We start from the raw sequence: 17,674 nt of genomic DNA, 5'->3' as shown, positions 1-17,674 counted from the left end.
TGTCTCCGATCGACTGCAGGACATACTGAAGGGCGAAGGTGAACAGCCAGTTGTCGTGGTGCATATAGGCACCAACGATATAGGCAAAAAAAAGATGAGTTCCTACAATCAGAATTTAGGGAGTTAGTAGATAAGTTAAAAAGTAGGACCTCAAAGGTAGTAATCTCAGGATTGCTACCAGTGCCACGGGACAGTCAGAGTTGAAACTTAAGAACAGTCAGAATGAATACGTGGCGAGAGATGGTGCAGTAGGGAGGGGTTCAGATTTGTGGGACATTGGAACCGGTTCTGGGGGCAATGGGACCATTAGAAACCGGAAGGTCTACACCTCTGCAGGACTGGGACCAATGTCCTAGGGGGTGCTTTTGCTAACACTGTTGGGGAGGTTTTAAACTAATGTGGCAGAGGGATCGGAACCAGATTACGAAGTCAAAGGTCAGTTAAGAAGCAGCAACTAACGCCAGTAAATTACGAGATAATAAACTCAATGTGACAAGGGGTGAGAGTAAACAGGGAAGAGATGGTGAACGCAATGGGACAGGTGGTCTGAGGTGCATTTGCTTTAATGCGAGAGGTGTAGCAGATAAGGAGGATGAACTTACGGCTTGGATCAGTACCTGGGAATATGATGTTATTGGTATTACTGAGACTTGGTTGAGGGAAGGGCAGGACTGGCAATTGAATATCCCACGGTATAGATGCTTCAAGAGGGTTAGTGAGGGAGGTAGAAGGGGGGTGAGTTGCATTACACGTCAGAGATGATATCACAGCTGTGATTAAGGAGGGCACGATGGTGGATTCGACCACTGAGGCAATATGGATGGAGCGAAGAAATAGGAAGGGTGCAGTAATATTGTTGGAACTTTACTACAGGCCTCCCAAAAGCGACCATGAAGTAGAGGTACAAATATGCAGACAGACTATAGAAAAATGTCGGAGAAATAAGATGGTTGTGATCGGAGATTTTAACGTCCCCAACATTGAATGGGATTCGTGTAGTTTTGGAGTCGTAGATGGAGCAGAGTTGGTAAGGAGCATCCAGGAGAGCTTTTTAGATCAGTATGTAAATAGTCCAACTCGGGAGGGGGCAACACTGGACCTGGTATTGGGGAATGATCGCGGCCAGGTGGTTGATGTTTCAGTCGATGATTACTTTGGGAATAGCGATCACAATGACGTAAGTTTTAGATTACTCATGGACAAGGACAAGAGTGGTCCGAATGGAAGAGTGCTAAATTGGGGAAATGAAGAGTATAACAACATTCGGCAGGAGCTAGGTAATGTGGATTGGGAGCAGCTGTTTAAGGGTAAATCCACATTTGAAATGTGGAAATCTTTTAAGGAAAGGTTGATTATAGTGCAGGGCAGTCATGTCCCTGTGAAAATTAGAGAGAGACATGGCAAGATGAGGGAACCATGGATGACGGTTGAAATTGTGAGGTTAGCTGAGATGAAAAAGGAAGCATTCATAAGATCGAGGCAACTTAAAACTGATGAAGCTTTGGAGAAATATCGGAAAAGTAGGACGAATCTCAAACGCGCAATAAAGAGGTCTAAAAGGGGTCATGAAATAACTTTGGCTAACAGGGTTAAGGAAAATCCCAAAACCTTTTATTCGTTTGTAAGGAGCAAGAGGGTAACTAGAGAAAGGAGTGGCCTACTCAAAGACAAAAGAGGGAATTTATGCGTGGACTTAGAGGAAATGGGTGAGATTCATCAGGAGTACTTTTCATCGGTATTCACAAAGGAGAGGGACAAGACGGATGTTGAGGCTAGGGATGGATGTTTAAATACCCTAGGTCAAGTTGTCATACGGAAGGGGGAAAGTTTGGATATTCTAAAAGACATTAAGGTGGACAAGTCCCCAGGACAGGATGGGATCTATCCCAGGTTACTGAGGGAATCGAGGGTCGAAATAGCTGGGGCCTTAACAGATATCTTTCCAGCATCCTTTGCATAGGTGAGGTCCCGGAGGACTGGAGAATTGCTAATGTTGTCCCTTTGTTTATGTAGAGTAGCAGGGAAAATCCATGGAATTATAGAACTGTGAGCTTGACGTCAGTGGTAGGCAAGATTGGAGAAGATACTGAGGGATAGGATCTATTCACATATGGAAGAAAATAGACTATTCAGTGATAGGCAGCATGGGGTTAAGGGTGTACTAGCTAGATGAACCGTCTTGGTAACAGGAGACAGACTGTAGTGGTGGAAGTGAGTGTCTCAAAATGGAGAAGCGTGACTAGTGGTGTTCCACAGGGATCCGTGCCGGACCACTGTTGTCTGTGATCTACATCAATGACCTGGAGGAAGGTATAAGTGGTCTGATTAGCAGGTTTGTAGATGCTAGAAATATTGGTGGAGTTGCAGATAGCGAGGAGGACTGACAGATAATACAACAAAATATAGTTTGATTGGAGAGTTGGGCAGAGAAATGGCAGGTGGAGTTCAATCCAGTCAAATGCGAGGTGATGCATTTTGGAAGATGAAATTCAAGAGTGGACTATATGGTCAATGGAAGGGTCCTGGGGAAAATTGATGTTCAGAGAGATCTGGGAGTTCAGGTCCATTGTACCCTGAAGGTGGCAACGCAGGGTGATAGAGTGGTCAAGCAGGCATACAGCATGCTTGCCTTCATCGGACGGGGTATTGAGTACAAGAGGCGGCAGGTCATGTTACAGTTTTATAGGACTTTGATTAGGCCATATTTTGAATACTGCGTGCAGTTCTGGTCGCCATATCACCAGAAGGATGCGGATGCTTTGGAGAGGGTGCAGTGGAGGTTCACCAGGTTGTTGCCTGGTATGGAGAGGGCTAGCTATGAAGAAATGTTGTGTAGATTAGGATTGTTTTCATTGGAAAGACGGAGGTTGGAGGGGGGGGGGACCTGATTGAGGTTAACAAAATTATGAGAGGTATGGACAGGGTGGATAGCAACAAGCTTTTTCCAAGATTGGGGGTGTCAGTTACAAGGGGTCACGATTTCCAAGTGAAAGGGGGAAAGTTTAAGGGAGATGTGCGTGGAAGGTTTTTTATGCAGAGGGTGGTGCGTGCCTGGAACGCTGTTCCAGTCGAGGTGGTAGAGGCGGGCACGATAGCATCATTTAAGAGGCATGTAGACGGGTATATGAACGGGCGGGAACAGAGGGAAGTAGACCTTGGAAAATATGAGACAAGTTTAGATGGATCTGGATAGGCGCATGCTGGGAGGGCCGAAGTGCCTGTTCCTGTGCTGTAATTTTCTTTGTTCTTTGTTCTTATATAAAAGGCTATATCCATCGCTTCCACATGGCTTAACTTCTCAGCAGCCAAAGTGCTTTTCACCAATATCCTTATTTTCTTTGTTTCCCACACAAGAGGGCATCATTTACCATTGTTCCCCAAAAGGAACATTATAAAACCTACTGTGCTTGAAACCTAATCACATAAATTTGCACAGGGCGCATCACTATAAACTATCAGTTTCAAGTGCCTACGGTTACCTAACACCGCGAACTTCAATCCACACTCCTGCATTTTTAGTTTGGCCAACGCTTTATTTGCTCTTATTATGTCTTCCACTTTGGGATCATTCATGTTTGTACTCAATACTATTACATCAAAACTCACGTCCGGTCGAATCTGTCTACGTAACCAGTTCCCAAACTAAACTTCGCAGTTGTTATTTTTCTATCTTTGAAACCATTGCCTATTTTTGTGAATCCCGGCCACGACTAATTTCTATTTGGGCTGATGCTTTCTAAGTAAGATTGCTGACGTAAAGGTGCCCCAAATGTCGTCTGTGCTATTTCAAGTCCAATATGTTTAAATGCACCGGAAGCGTGACTTCCAACCCTGAATTCCTTTCTCAAACCAGATATTACCATGGCTTCAAAATCACTAGCCCCAGCACACAAAAATCATCGACATGCATCATAAAGATTCCAGAAAGATTTCCTTTATATTGCCTCCAATAAATTTCAGGATCTGCTTTCAACTGGCAAAAGCGTGACTTTAACAAAACTGACCATGCCGAAAAGGACTTCGCTCTGGATGCATCATTTAATCCATGTACACATTTCTTCAACTTCTGCTTCTTTACGAGGACGGATAAATATGTCTCTCTGGAACTGATGCCCGTGCAAAAAGGCAGCTTTTACATCTACAGATCTGAATTCCCATGCCTTTGTGGCTAATATAGCCAAGAAAAGCTTTAAAATAACCTTTTCTGGTGTAGGTGAACCTAGTCTTAAAACCTGATCTGCTAAGACTTCTTCAAATCCCCTTGCAACAAGCCTGGCCATTGCCTTATAAGTTCCATCCGGAAGAAACTTTTTCGTGCAAATCCATCTGTGGGATAGAGCTTTTTGTCCACTATCCGGTACTTCAGTGTATACCCCACATTCACTCCGACTATGCAATTTTGCTGTTTAACATTGTTGATAACTTGTTCATCTAATTTATTTGAAGCCACCAAAATCTCACGTGCATGTGTGCTTCTACTCCGATTAGTATTCGTAGTCTTAATCGTGTGCCGAGACCTTGATACACGACGTCCCCTCTCGCGCCTGGTATCTCGTTCTGGACTGCTACTGTTTGATCTTTCCCTTATGTTGTGGGATATCCTTTCAATAGTTATCGACTTGTTCCTGCGAACCTGTTCACTATCCGATGTACTTTCTGAACTGGCACTGCCTTTCTGTGCCTTCATGTTTGAACTTTGCTTCCCCAATCCATTGTCTTAACTCCCTCCGCTGAATACTGCGCATTCAACTAATGTTTATAAGTTCCAGTGGCCTTCCCTGCTCTACTAATAACAGTTGCATCCTTCCATTGACTAGACCCTTCAGGCAAGTATTTCACTTTAATACCAACTTTTGGCAGTTGCCCTTTCGGAAAAGTGGCCTGTTCTAATTTATCAGAAGTGTCGTGTTCCTCGGTTGTATCAGCTAACTGGTCCTCATAGTTCTATAACACGTGCGTAAGAGATGACTCTGGTCCGTCGCCATGTTGTCTGCTCTGCCTAAATTTGAAAATTTGTAATCGGTACCCATTATCCTTGATGAATGTACCCTAACAGTTTGATTACCACGTTGCAAAATAATTGTTATACCATCTATGTAAATGATCTTCCCTGGGCCTTTCCATTCATTAGAATAGTCTCTCTTATAGTATACGGCATCTGATGGCCTTACATTATGTATTAACACTCTGCGAATCATTTCAGAGACGTCTGCTTCCAAAAAAGCATTTCTACTGCTATATAATGCATTTAAGTGTTCAGCAAAATCAGAGCTAATCGTTGTCCCCTCCAAGCTGGATGCTGGCCTTGCAACATTGACGGAATTTCAGGATTTCCAGAAAACACTAACTGATAAGCACTATAGCCCCCAACCATCGGTAATTAATTATTTGCATGTGCCGCCCATGCTAAAGCTGAATTAAGTCTGCAGTTCGGTCAATCTGCCAAAATATCCGACCACGTCATCGATGACAGCATGAGCTCTTTCGCAGACGCCATTACTAAATGGGGTTTCTGCAGCCGTGTTCATAAGACTGATATTCATGTTTCCACACATCTCCCTAAACTCTTCATTAGGAATTTCTCCCCAATTGTTCGCAAGGAATTTTGCGAAAGGGTGCACCTAATCCGTTTTTCCAGGCATTAATCCAGAATTACTCACTTTTCTTCACTTCGTACAATCGTTGATTGACTAAATATGTTTGCTAAATCTACAAAATCCAAAATAAATATATTATTTGCTTTATCCCAGATCTTAAGGTCCATGGCCACAAGGTCATTAAAATCCCTGGCCAAAGGTAGGGTTGCTATCGGCCGTATGGGTGTCCTTCTGTACTTCCTAAAAACTTCACAGTGATCACTAACCTGTTCTATCTGTTTAGTATCCAGTTTCATGTGTGCTTCCTTCATCGACGGTCTGCTCAGAAGCAAAGGTATCTCACGTGATACAACATCCGTGCTAATGTAATGATTCCCTCCAGCAATATGGCAAGGGATCACCACTCTTTTCAGCGACTTCAGAGTATTATCATCCCCAAAGCTGAAACTTGTGGAACTTTCAAATTCCTTAACCTTGTTACGATTTTCAGCATTCAAAGAGTCCAGATAACATTTTAACCAGTCAATTCCACAGTATATGAACAGCCGCTGTCCAATGTCCCTCATTACCGGCGGAAACATAATCATAGAATTTACAGTGCAGAAGGAGGCCATTCAGCCCATCGAGTGTGCACCGGCTTTTGGAAAGAGCACCCTACCCAAGGTGAACAACCCCATCCTATCCCCATAACACAGTTACCGCACCCAACACTGAGGGCAATTTTGGACACTAAGGGCAATTTATCATGGCCAATCCACCTAACCTCACATCTTTGGACAGTGGGATGAAACCTGAGCACCCGGAAGAAACCCACGCATAAACGGGGAGGATGTGCAGACTCCGCACTGACAGTGACCCAAGCCGGAATCGAAACTGGGACCCTGGAGCTGTGAAGCGATTGTGCTTGTCACAATGCTACCGTGCTGCCCACAAACTGCTTAGTAATAGAACAATACCTTATTTCTGGTCACTAACGTTTCCCTCCTGACTCATCCGTGTCTTGTGTCGCTTCAAACATTCTATCATAACAAGTTGGACAGCTGAAAGCATAATGGTATTCAATGGCACATCGAAAACATCGATTTATCATTCCCCGTGCATTTCTGAGGTCCATCTTCCTATTTTAGGTTCTAACTGGGTTTCTGTCTTCATAATTTCCAGATCTCGGTCTCCTTTTATAGTCTTGTGGCCTGTTGGTAGCCATACGATTTCGTCATCCTGGTAGTAGAGTATCTTCCATATTCTGCCTTATTACAGGCTCACCTATTTGGGTCATCAGAGCCATCGGGATCGAATGTTTCCACATAAACCTTTGTAAAGCTTTTGTCATATTTTCGAATAAGGTATCCTTATCCGCAAACTGAACTCCTGTTAAAACCAGGAGTCGATCCATGTTGCTCACTCCAGCACAGTCAAGTAATATAAAGACTACACAGTATGTGGAAATTCCAGTTTGTGTTTGCAGCCTTTTATATAGTCTGCCAAATTCCCATTATATCGTCTTCCATGGATAAATTCTCCATTTTCCAGAAATTATCAAAATCCGACTATGCTTCATACGCATTTAATAAGTCATCATTCTTATAAATCTTTAACCTTGTTACGATTTTCAGCATTCAAGGAGTCCAGATAACATTTTAAACAGTCAATTCCACACACAGTATATGAACAGCCGCTGTCCAATCTCCCTCATTACCGGCGCAAACGTAATCATAGAATTTACAGTGCAGAAGGAGGCCATTCAGCCCATCGAGTGTGTACCGGCTTTTGTAAAGAGCACCCTACCCAAGGTGAACAACTCCGCCCTATCCACATAACACAGTAACCGCACCCAACACCTTGAATGCTGAAAATCGTAACAAGGTTAAAGATTTACAAGTATCAATCTTATACTTATAATGTAATAAAGTCGCTGGACCTTCTACTGGGTCTAACTCTCCCAATTCCAGCTCAGAAGGCACTTTGTTTCGGATTTTACTGCAAAATGGTAAAGACAGAACCAATGCCAAACCTTGTATTCTCTTTCCCATAGCAGTTACCTTCGTCCAAATAACTGCTGCACTTCTCCATTGGTCGTACAATTCCCTTACAGAAAATAAGGGAGGATAGATATATCCAGCCATCATTATCCTGGGTTCAGCCATATATCCCTTTTTATTTTCACTCCTTGGTTTGATCTGGAAAAATTGTATCTTTCAACGCTTCACATTTACACAGCAACCATGCTCTGCTGCCAATTGTTAGACGTATTAGATGTTGTGGTGTGAAGAGACAAAAGTTATGCCCCTTTTTCACCAACACACTTTTATTTCTCCCAGCAGACTCTGCACAAAACCCCACACATCACCAGCCCCAGTGCCCACCTGAAGCCCCTTTACATATCAGTGTCAATTATTGGATAATTAATATAAATGAGACAACTAATTGCAACTAATCTCCTGACTCCTAATCTCCTTACAAAACATACCACATGACAGGAGGGATGTGAACACATTGGAGCGAATGTCGAGCAGGTTTACAAGAATGGGTAAGGGCCTCAGTTCTGAAAAATTTCAGTTGTGAGGAAAAATTGGAGAATTTGGGTCTGTTTTCCTTGCAGAGAAATGGCCAGGAGGAGATTTGATTTAGATGATTAGTTTGGTGATTGATACAGGGATATTAGGAGAGAGAGGGGCAGTGGGATTTGTTTCGGAATTGATACAGGCTCGGACGAGCGAGCTCGGCATTGGGATTAGTTTTAGACTTGAGTCGATGCTATGGGGAGAGAGTTATAACAATCTCTGATTGCAATAAGTAAGCTTCAATGACGTTACTGTGAAAAACACCTAGTTGCCACATTCCGGCGCCTGTTCGGAGAGCGGGTCCGGTTCTGTCATTGTTCTGAATTACAAGCCAGCTGTGTATCCCACTGTGTTAAAGATCTCATAACGGGGCAGGGGATTAGTTTGTGGATTGTTACAGGGCTATGGGGAGGCTGTGGGGCAGTGAGATTAGTTCGGGGATTGAAACAGACCTGTGTTGAGATTATGACACAGTGACATTAGCTTTGATTGACGCAGGGCATGGTGACAGTGATCGGGAAGTGCCATTAGTTTGGATTGACACATTGCTATGTGGAGAGTGCAGGCTATGGGAATAATTTGGGGATTATTACAGGGCTATAGAGAGAGTGCGAAGCATTGCGACTAGCTTGGGCATTAATATAGGCCGAAGGTGAGAGAGTGGAGCAGTGGAATTAGTTTGGATTGACAGAGGGCTATGGGGAGAGAGCCGTACAATGTCGTTCCTTTACGATTGATACGCGGCTATGTGGAGAGAGAGCGGGGCAGTGATTGATTTCGACATTGATAAAGGGCTATCGGAGAGAGTGGGGCAATGGGTTTAATTTTGGGATCGATGCAGGGGTGTGGGGTGAAAGTGGGGCAATGCGATTAGTTTGGGAATGTTTACAGTCCTATGGGGAGAGCGCGGGCAGTTGCATTAGTTTGGGGATTGACAGAGGGCTATGGGGACAGAGTGAGGCAGGGGGATCAGTTGGGAATTGATTCAGTTCTATGGGGAGAGAGCGGGGCAGTGTGGTTAGTTTGGGATTGATGCAGGGCGATGGAGAAAGAGTGGAGCACTGCAATTAGTTTGAATTCGCACAGGGGTATGTGGATAGAGTGGAGCAAAGGGATAAATTTTGATTGAAACAGGGGTAGTGGCATTGGGTTTAGTTTGGGTATTGAAACAGGGCTATGGCGAGAGCGTGGGGCACGAGCATTAGTTTGGGGATTGATACAGGAATATGGGTAGAGAGCGGGGCCGTGGGGTTAGTTTGGCAATTAATACAGGGCGATGGATACAGAGTGTGGCATTGGGATCAGTTTCGGGATTGACACAGGTCCAGGAGGAGAGCGTGGGGCAGTGCAATTATTTGGGGGCTATGGGGAGAGCGTGGGGCAGTCGGACTACTTTGGCGATTGCTACTTGGCTCTGGGGATAGAGATGGGCAGATGCATTATTTTGGCCATTGATGGATGGCTATGGGGAGAGTGTGGAAGAGTAGGATTAGTTTTGGGATTGATACTGGTGTATGGGGAGAGAATGCAGCAGTGGAATTAGTTCGCGATTGATACATTATGGTGGGGCAGGCAATAAACAAAGAAATTACTGATGCATGTAGAAATGGTACAGCAGTTATCATGGGGGATTTTAATCTACATGTCGATTGGTTTAACCAGGTCGACCAAGGCAACCTTGAGAAGGAGTTTATAGAATGTATCCGCGATAGTTTCCTAGAACAGTATGTAATGGAACCTACGAGGGAACAAACGGTCCGAGATCTTTCCTGTGCAATGAGACAGGATTAATTCATAATCTCATAGTTAGGGATCATCTCGGAAGGAGCGATTACAATATGGTGGAATTTAAAATTCAGATGGAATGTGAGAAAGTAAAATCAAATACTAGTGTTTTGTGTTTAAACAAAGGAGATTACAAGGGGATGAGAGAAGATCTCGCTAAGGTAGACTGGGAGCTAAGAATTTATGGTGGAACAGTTGAGGAGCAGTGGAGAACCTTCCAAGCGGTTTTTCACAGTGCAAAAAGCATATAAAGAGTAAAAGATTGCTGGGAGATTAGAGGACTGGGAAATCTTTAGGGGTCAACAGAAAGCTACTAAAAAAGCTATAAAGAAGTGTAAAAGTTTTTCCAAATATATAAAACAAAAAAGAGTGGCTAAGGTAAATATTGGTCCTATAGAGGATGAGAAGGGAGTTTTAATAATGGGAAATGAGGAAATGGCTGAGGAACTGAACAGGTTTTTTCGGTCGGTCTTCACAGTGGAAGACACAAATAACATGCCAGCGACTGATTGAAATGAGGCTATGACAGGTGAGGACCTTGAGACGATTGTTATCACTAAGGAGGTAGTGATGGGCAAGCTAATGGGGCTAAAGGTAGACAAGTCTCCTGGCCCTGATGGAATGCATCCCAGAGTGCGAAAAGAGATGGCTAGGGAAATTGCAGATGCACTAGTGATAATTTACCGAAATTCACTAGACTCTGGGGTGGTCCCGGTGGATTGGAAATTAGCAAACGTGACACCACTGTTTAAAAAAGGAGGTAGGCAGAGAGCAGGAAATTATTGGCCAATGAGCTTAACTTCGGTAGTAGGGAAGATGCTAGAATCTATCATCAAGGAAGAAATAGCGAGGCATCTGGATAGAAATTGTCCCATTGGGCAGACGCAGCATGGGTTCATAAAGGGCCGGTCATGCCTAACTAATTTAGCGGAATTTTGTGAGGACATTGCCAGTGCAGTAGATAATGGGGAGCCGATGGATGTGGTATATCTGGATTTCCAGAAAGCCTTTGACAAGGTGCCACACAAAAGGTTGCTGCATAAGATAAAGATGCATGGCATTAAGGGTAAAATAGTAGCATGGATAGAGGATTGGTTAATTAATAGAAAGCAAAGAGTGGGGATAAATGGGTGTTTCTCTGGTTGCCAATCAGTAGCTAATGGTGTCCCTCCGGGATCCGTGTTGGGCCCACAATTGTTCACAATTTACATAGATGATTTGGAGTTGGGGACCAAGGGCAATGTGTCCAAGTTTGCAGATGACACTAAGATGAGTGGTAAAGCGAAAAGTGCAGAGGATACTGGAAGTCTGCAGAGGGATTTGGATAGGTTAAGTGAATGGGCTAGTGTCTGGCAGATGGAATACAATGTTGACAAATGTGAGGTTATCCATTTTGGTAGGAATAACAGCAAACGGGATTATTATATAAACGTTAAAATATTAAAGCATACCGCTGTGCAGAGAGAATTGGGTGTGCTAGTGCATGAGTCACAGAAAGTTGGTTTACATGTGCAACAGGTGATTAAGAAGGCAAATGGAATTTTGTCCTTCATTGCTAGAGGAAAGGATTTTAAGACTAGGGAGGTTATGTTGCAATTGTATAAGGTGTTCGTGAGGCCACACCTGGAGTATTGTGTTCAGTTTTGGTCTCCTTACTTAGGAAAGGACGTACTGGCACTGGAGAGTGTGCAGAGGAGATTCACTGGGTTAATCCCAGAGCTGAAGGGATTGGATTATGAGGAGAGGTTGAGTAGACTGGGACTGTACTCATTGGAATTCAGAAGGATGAGGGGGTCTTATAGAAACATTTAAAATTATGAAGGGAATATATAGGATAGAGGTGGGCAGGTTGTTTCCACTGGCGGGTGAAAGCAGAACTAGGGGACATAGCCTCAAAATAAGGGGAAGTAGATTTAGGACTGAGTTTAGGAGGAACTTCTTCACCCAAAGGATTATGAATCTATGGAATTTCTTGCCCAGTGAAGCAGTTGAGGCTCCTTCATTACATGTTTTTAAGGTAAAGATAGATAGTTTTTTGAAGAATAAAGGGATTAAGGGTTATGCTGTTCGGGCCGGAAAGTGGAGCTGAGTCCACAAAAGATCAGCCATGATCTCATTGAATGGTGGAGCAGGTTCGAGGGGCCAGATGGCCTACTCCTGCTCCTAGTTCTTATGTTCTTATGTTCTTATGATACAGGGAAACGGGAAGAGAGCGGGGCACTGGGATTAGTTTAGGATTGATACAGGGCTATGGGGAAAGAGCGGGTCAGTGGGATTAGTTTGGGATTAGTACAGGGGTATGGGAAGAGGGCGTGGCAATGGGATTCGTTTCGGACTGGTGCACGGTTATGGGGAGAGAGTGGGGCAGTGCGATTAATTTGGGGATTTATACTGGGTTACGTGGAGATAGTGGGGCAGTGGGATTAGTTTGGGAATTGACAAAGGGCTATGGGGAGATATTGGGGGTACTTGGATTAATTTGTGTTGACAGAGGGATATGGAGATAGTGCTGGGATCTCGAATTAGTTTGGGGATTGTCCGAAAACTATGGAGAGAGAGTGGAGTAGCTGAAACGTAAGGGAAAATGATAGAAAATCTAAGCAAGTATGGCAACATCTGTAGGGAGAGAAAAGAGCTAACGTTTCGAGTCCGATGACTGTTTGTCGAAGCTGTGGAGAGAGTGGGAAGCTGGATTTGTTTAAATTAACAGAAGGATATTGGGAGAAAGTTCAGCTTTGATGCGACAGCGGTGTTCCATCTGGTTCCTGTCACTTCTAAAGTTGCATTAATGCCAAATGGTCTTTGAGGCGTGTCGGAACTCTGACCCCGACTTGGTGTTAACTTGTGGTCTCGTGGACACGTCTTCTCCGGCTTCCCATATTCAACTGGTGGCAGCAGGATTTCACACCGAAACCTTTGTCACCTAATTCTACTGAAGATCCAGGCAATTCTTTTAAGCTGCTTCCTAACATAATTAACTGTTGAGCCGGTGCGAAATATAGCTTCCTTTCATGTCACTAAAGTTCAGTCTGCTTTAACTTGAAAGACAGGTATCATTTTACAGCTGGAGGTGTTACAAGCTATTTTCTTAGCGGATGCTTCATAAAGGCTATCTGCATTTCAGAACGTTCTTTTGCAGCTGCTGCTAACCCAGCGTGGGATTTCCCCCTACATTTCTCAAGTACTCTCAGGTCAGGTTTTTCGAGACTTCCATGTTTCAAATAGAAAGGAAGGAGGTTCAACACTAATCCCGGAGTTAGCAGGCAGAGTGGGCGACATGGACAGTGAATGGGAGAGGGGAGGTTCATCACACATTCCGGAGTGAGCAAGTAGAGTGGTGAGTGGGACAGTGAATGGGAGGGGAGGTTAAACACCAATCCTGGAGTGAGCAGGTTGAGTGGGTAGGTTGGGAAATGAAATAGAGGGGAGAGGGTTAAACAGCTGGAGTGAGCAGGTAGAGTGAGTCAGTTGGAGTTGGGCAGTGAGTTGGAAAGGGAGGGGAAGGACCAATTCTGGGGAATGCAGGAAGAGTGGTCAGTTGGACAATGATCGGAGGGGTATTATCCCCAATCCTGGAGGAAGCAGGATCACTTCTTCCTGGGTCACTGTCTGTGTGGAGTCTACACGTCCTCCCCGTGTGTGCGTGGGTTTCCTCCGGGTGCTCCGGTTTCCTCCCACAGTCCAAAGATGTGCGGGTGAGGTGGATTGGCCATGCTAAATTGCCCGTAGTGTCCTAAAAAGTAAGGTTAAGGGGGGGGGGGTTGTTGGGTTACGGGTATAGGGTTGATACGTGGATTTGAGTAGGGTGATCATTGCTCGGCACAACATCGAGGGCCGAAGGGCCTGTTCTGTGCTGTACTGTTCTATGTTCTATGTTCTAAGCAGGTAGAGTGGGCGAGTTAGGCAGAGAAAGGGAGACTGGGAGGTTAGACAGTAATCCTGGAGTGAGCAGGGATAGTTGTGAGTTGGGAAGTGAAAAGGAGGGGGAGGTTAAACAGTGCTCCTGGATTGAGCAGGTAGATTGGGTGGACAGTGAATGTGAGGGAAGAGTTAAAAAACCAATCCTGGAGTGAGCAGTTAGAGTTGGTGGAAAGTGAATGGGAAGGTTAGAGTGGTTAAAAACCAATCCTGGAGTGAGCAGGTAAACATGGTTGACAGTGAAAGGGAGTGTGCAGGGAGAGTGGGTGGACAGTGAATGGGTTTGGGGTAAAACACGAATCATGGAGTGAGCTCGTAGTGTGGGTGATATGGACAGTGAAGGGGAGGGAGAAGTTTAAACACCAATCCTAGAGTGAGCAGGTCGATTGGGTGGGCAGTGAATGGGATCGTGGTTCAAAACTAAACCTGGAGTGAGCAGGTCAAGTTGGTGACAGTGAATGGGAGAGGGAAGGTTAAACATCAATCCTGGAGTGAGCAGGCAGAGTGGGTGACATCGATAGTGAATGGAAGGGTGAGCTTAAACGTCAGATATGGAGTAAGCAGTGAGAGTGGGGTAGTTTGGACAATGAATGGGAGGGGGGTCAACTTCAATTCGGGAGTGAGGAGGTAGAGTGTAGGAGTTGGACAGTGATGGGCGGGTATAAACCAATGCTGGTGAGCATGTAGAGTTGGTGAGTTTCAGGGTAAATCGTGGGGAGGGGGGTTTCATTAGCGTTTGTGCCTTTATTCCCAATGAGGCAGTCGGAGGTAGAAATTATTCCCAAGAGATAGAGAAACAGGCCCTGGGACAAAATCTCCAGTTTGTACTCACTGCCCATCCTCTGGTGTACCACCCTCCCTCCATTCCCCACAGCCTCTCTCCCTCCACTCCCAGTCACTCCCTCCCTCCATTCATTCCCCACTGTCTTTCTCCCTCCACTCCCCACTCACTGCCTCCCTCCCTCATTCGCCACTGACTCTCCCTTCACGCTGGACTTACGCCCTCTCACCCGCCATTCCTCACTACCTCTCTCCACCCAGTGCCCAGTCAATCCCTCCCTCCTTTCCCCACTGCCTCTCCCCTCCACCAAAATCACTCCCTCCATCTATTCCCCACTGCCTCTATCCGTCCCCCCTACTCATTTCCTCCCTCCCTCCATTCCCCATTGCCTCTCTCCCTCCACTCTCCACCTTTCTCCCATATACAGTCTGTTTTGACGGTATTTAACAATTGAATTGGTTTCATAAACTAAGAAAACTCAGAGTGTGAATATGAAAGTGGGACTAGTCCCGGGATCGTTCTGATTCTTGCTGTTTCTTTTGATTTCAATAATGTTTTTCATAGAATTTACAGTGCGGAAGGAGGCCATTTGGCCCAGCGAGTCTGCATCGGCTCTTGGAAAGAGCACCCTACCTCCACCCTCTCCCCATAACCCAGTAACCCCACCTAACACTAAGGGTAATTTGCTCCCTAAGGGAAATTTTTCATGGCCAATCCAACTAGCCTGCACATCTTTGGACTGTGGGAGGAAACCGGAGCATCACGCACTCACAGGGATTACGTGCAGACTCCACACAGACAGTGACCCAAGCTGGGAATCGAACCTGTGACCATGGAGCTGTGAAGCATTTGGCTAACCACTATGCTACCGTGCTTTAGTTAATCTCCAGCGTTCTCTTTCTCTTCCCCTGGAGAACTGATTTTGAAGCTTGGACGGCGCAAAGAGAATCTTTACTCGGTGGTAATCCTGAGACAAGAGCTCTAACCGGAGAGAAAAATAATAAAAGTCAATGTGTCTGTCATTCATTATTACACACCCAGAATATACTTGTGGGATGGTCACTCAAGGGTTGGGTTATTTTCTGTTTTGGGGGAGGCGGGGTGCAGGAGGCTCAGTGTCTCTGGCATGGGGGGCCAGTCGTATTTTCACACCATGGGTTGAGTGAGTTATTCCAGTGACGGAGGAGGAGTGTGGGAGTAGGATGGAACTCAGCCTTAGGAGCCGATTAATGATGTATAGTGTGGGAGCTGAAGGGAACGCAGGGTCAGGAGATGATTAATGAAGTGAAGTGTGAGAGCTGGAGGGAACGCATGGTCAGGAGATGATTAATGAGGTGGAGTGTGGGAGCTGGAGGGAACGGAAGGTCAGGAGGTGATTAATGAAGTGGAGTGTGGGAGCTGGAGGGACCGCTGTGTCAGGAGGTGATTAATGAGGTGCTGTTTGGCAGCTGGAAGAAACGCAGCCTCAGGATGTTATTAATGAGGTGGAGTGCGGGAGCTGGAGGGAACGCAGGCACCGGACATTATTAATGAGGTGGAAAATGAGAGCAGGACGGAATACTGGCTCAAAAGGTGATTAATGAGGTGGAATGTGGGAGCTGGAGGGAACGCAGCCTCAGGAGGTGATTTATGAGGTGAGGTGTTTGAGCTGGAGGGAACGCAGGCTCTGAGGGGTTTGGTGCGTTTGATCAATTAAATACTGCGACACACACGGGATACTTGGAACTTCATTTCATTTGATATCTGTACTCATGTGCGTCAGGTTTAGTCATGGGCAACCCCCAGCTCTGTTTTTTTTTGCGGGGGGGAGAAAATTGGGTGAATAAATTCGGGAAAAAAATATTCAGAGAGGGGCAGAACCCAGCAGAGAAGTGGATCGGGTGTGTAAGAAAAAGAAAGGCCTCAGAAAAGACGGAGAGAATGGGATTCGGAAATCATTCTTACAGAATGAGCAACATTTGGACGACACAGCCCTGCCGAATCTTATGCAAAATTACTGGGCGCTGAACGGCGACATGGTTTGGTGCTCGGGTAGGGTACCTGATCTGGAGGTGGTGTGTATGGAACAATTGGAAAATAGGAGGTCGGCGCTATGGCCGCTGGCGACAGCGTCATTCCGTTGGTGCCGTGGATATATTCGAACACCACTGTTGATGTGGAAACATGGAAGATTTAGATGCAGTTTCACAACCATTTTAATTTCAGGGGCAGTGTCGAAACTAATGCCAGTCCGAGGAAACCATCCATTTGAACCAGAACAAATGTTCCACTTCTGGGAGGGAAAAGATGTGATCATGTTTGAAGACGTGTTTCTGGAGGGAGGTTTTGTAACTTTTGAAGAATTGAGAAAGACATCCGATCTCCTGAGAACAGCGGTCTTGAGATATATGCAAGTCCAGGCTTTCGTAAGGAACAATTTCCCTGCCTTTCTAGTGTTACGTGCTTTGCTAAAAGTGAATTTGTTGGGATTGGATAGAAGGGATAGTTGCGTCAGATATTTTAAACGAAAGGGACAATGCTGGAAAATCTCAGAAAGTCTGGCAGCTTCTGTAGGGAGAGAAATGAGGTAACGTTTCGAGTCCGATTACTCTTTGTCAAAGCTTGTCAAAGGGTAGTTAGTTGTTGATGGATTGATTTCGGGTTGAGGGAGGGATAGTTAAGTGTTAGATAAATTATTTAAAACATTTTTTAAAAGCCAAATAACTATTAATTAATACATCAGTTCTTAAAATATGTAATTTTGTCCACACTTTTTTTTTTTTAATTTAGATTAGCCAATTATTTTTTCCAATTAAGGGGCAATTTAGCGTGGCCAATCCACCTACTCTGCACATTTTTGGGTGGTGGGGGCGAAACCCACGCAGACACGGGGAGAACGTGCAAACTCCACACGGACAGTGACCCAGAGCCGGGATCGAACCTGGGACCTCAGCGCCGTGAGGCAGTTGTGCGAACCACAAGGCCACCGTGCTGCCCATTTTGTCCACACTTAGCGACTTGGTCTCAATGGAGTTTTGTGGAGAACATTACGC

Source organism: Scyliorhinus canicula, chromosome 30, assembly GCF_902713615.1.
Source record: "Scyliorhinus canicula chromosome 30, sScyCan1.1, whole genome shotgun sequence".
Taxonomy (NCBI): domain Eukaryota; kingdom Metazoa; phylum Chordata; class Chondrichthyes; order Carcharhiniformes; family Scyliorhinidae; genus Scyliorhinus; species Scyliorhinus canicula.
Note: the sequence above shows the minus strand (reverse complement) of the source record.